Source organism: Phalaenopsis equestris, unplaced genomic scaffold (assembly GCF_001263595.1).
Source record: "Phalaenopsis equestris unplaced genomic scaffold, ASM126359v1 Scaffold214330, whole genome shotgun sequence".
In the NCBI taxonomy this organism is placed as follows: Eukaryota; Viridiplantae; Streptophyta; class Magnoliopsida; order Asparagales; family Orchidaceae; genus Phalaenopsis; species Phalaenopsis equestris.
The window spans coordinates 382,932-385,739 of NW_018233122.1; positions in this window are offsets into that span (position 1 = coordinate 382,932).

Here is a 2,808-nt window from a genome sequence, read left to right on the forward strand (position 1 = left end):
GGTCCCAAGGGCAGTTAGGTAATTTGGAGGTGCCTAGGGGCAAAAGACCAAGTTAGGCATTTTACATAGAATTGGATAGATATCCATTCTAAATGAACCATGGATTAATATATTGTGAAGATATGGTGTATCCTAGTTCCAAGTCAACACCCAGGGTCAATCCTAAAGCCAAGTAATCCTATAGGGACTCTTCTTGAATTCTCTTATAATGATCTTACCTACTAAATGCTAGAGGTTAAGATCAATATGTGGAATTTCAAACTGAGTAAAAAGAAAAGTTTTTTGAATTTCTAATGGTGGGGTACCTCTTCTAATTTTCTAAGACTAGTCAATAGGAAAGTCCTATGGCTAGACCTAGGCTACTAAAGAAGTTTTCTAGACCTCAACCAAAAGTGAGGTCAACAAGAGTCAAACTTGCTCCATATAATATCCCTTATAGAATGAACGAGTTAATTAGATAGCATCCGTAGGGTACAAAGTCTGGAGTTGGAAGCTATGTGGACTATATAGGTTGTAGTTGGTCGCATAGGATGTGGTGGCGAGTAGCGATAATGTCTGTAGACCACAAAAGACTGCGTTGAAAGCTACATAAGCTGTACCACATAGGCCGTAGTTGGCTACATAGGTCACAGTGGTGAGTTGTGATAACGTTCGTACACCATAAAGGACAGATTTGAGAGCTACGTGAGGTATGAGTCATAAAGGCCGGAGCTGGGAGTTGCATGAGTTGTGGACTACATAGGTCATAACTGGTTATGTAGGGCGTAGTGGTGAGCTGCAACAGCGTTTGTAAGCCACAAAGGATAGAGCTGATTGCTGCGTGAGTTAGTTACGTAGGTCGTAGTTGGTCATGTGGGTCATAGTTGGGAGCTATAATAACGTCCATAATTCGTAGAGGTTGTACTTGGGAGTAGTCTTAGCAATGGACGACGTAGGTCATAGTGGTGAGTTGCAGTTGCGTCTGTAGGACACAAAGGCTGGAGTTGGGACCTACGTGAGCTGTGAGTCATGAAGATCATAATTAGTTACACGGGCCTTAACGGGGTGTTGTATTAATATACATAGGCCGCATAGGCCAGAGTGGGGAACTGCGTGAGCTATGGACTATGCAGACTATAGTTAGTCATGTTGATTATAGTGGTGAGCCACGATAACATACGTAAGCTACAAAGATCAGATTTGGGAGCTTCATGACATGTGAATCACACATGTAATAGTTGGTCATATAGGTCATAATAGAAAGCTACGATGAGAGATTTTTTTTTAGTTCAAAGAAGGCCACTATATTTCGAGTGTGATGATTGTAAGCAATTATTATGTAGAGTTACACCGTACTTGAAATACGTTGTTACACCATTTTTGGGGTAAGTCATTTTATTACCTTTAGGGTGCATCGTTATATCATCTTTGGGGTGTGTCATTACATTGTCTTTGGGGTGTGTCATTACATTAATGCATCGTTACGCTCTATTCAGGGTGCATCATTATATAGTAAGATTCATTTATATCAGCAAGCAAGGGTGGTTGACAATGATTGGCGAGCGGTGATCAACAGTGGCGGTGGCTGCAGGTATAGGAAATGTTTGTCATGTCTTTATTTTAGAAAAAAAACACTGAAATTTGAGTCCTTTAGATCTATCCTTAGCTCCAAGTTCCCTTTTCATGAGGGGAGTACGACTCTACTTATAGAGTATGGAAGTGGCCTCCTTTGTAAATAAAGAAAAAATATTGACCACTTCATCAAACAACCCAGAGAGATTCCCATAATCAGATAGTATATTGTTGACATTTTAGTGCTTTAATGATATTGAAATTGAATAATTTTGGGCTCGTTGTATGTTTTTTTATCGAGATGTTCAATTTTGACTATAAGTTTGTTAGATTTGGAATCTATTTGACCCTCCAATTAGCCACTCAACGCTTTCAAAAGTGGTTTAATAGATTGATTTAGGCTTGATCTTACTTGGATTGGACCAATTTTGATATCATCGTGTTCGCATCATCAAACCTCTCAATTTGATTGTAAGTTTGCTGTAATCGGAATTCTGGATGATTTTTAATTTGAGTTTGAATGTTTCTTACTGAAAAAATGTTGCGTCATTTGTATTAATCACCTTGAGATTCGTGCCAAATGAAAATATTTGTTGATGGCGTATTAGTTATATCCTATATTTCTTTTGTATTTAGTTAGAAGTTTAGATCTTTAATACAATTAAAATGTCAATATAAATGTCATATTAGGAGTACAAGATGTGTGGGATATTACGAGTAAATGATATAGTGTTATTTTGACCCCCAATTAATGAACTAAGGTAAAAGGGCAATTTTGTAATGTGGCACCGCCACCTACCACATCTCACCTACCGCTCACCTACCGGCCACCTACCGACCACCTACCACCCACCTACCTCCCACCTACCACTCTCTTGCTTCTATAAATAGAGAGGGTGTGAGGCTTAGGAGAGAAAAGGGAAGAAATCCTAAGGGAGTGAGGCTTAGGAGAGGAAAGGGAGAAGATATATTAAGTTACCACAAAGAAGGAGAGAATAGCTATAGAGTTAGAGAGGAGGAGAGCATCTTGAGGCTTTGTATCAAGGTGTCGCTTGAGAGGGAGGCCGTAGAAGGAAGATGAGGGCTCATCTCTATGTATAAGCTATGTATTCTCCATTTCTTTTGCCTTAGTGAAATATTTGATTGATTCCCTCCCGTGGACGTAGATCCAGTTGGATTGAACCACGTAAACGATCTGTGTTTGCTTGTGTTCTTTTTCGTCTCATTTATATGCCAGGAAGTACATATCTCACAACA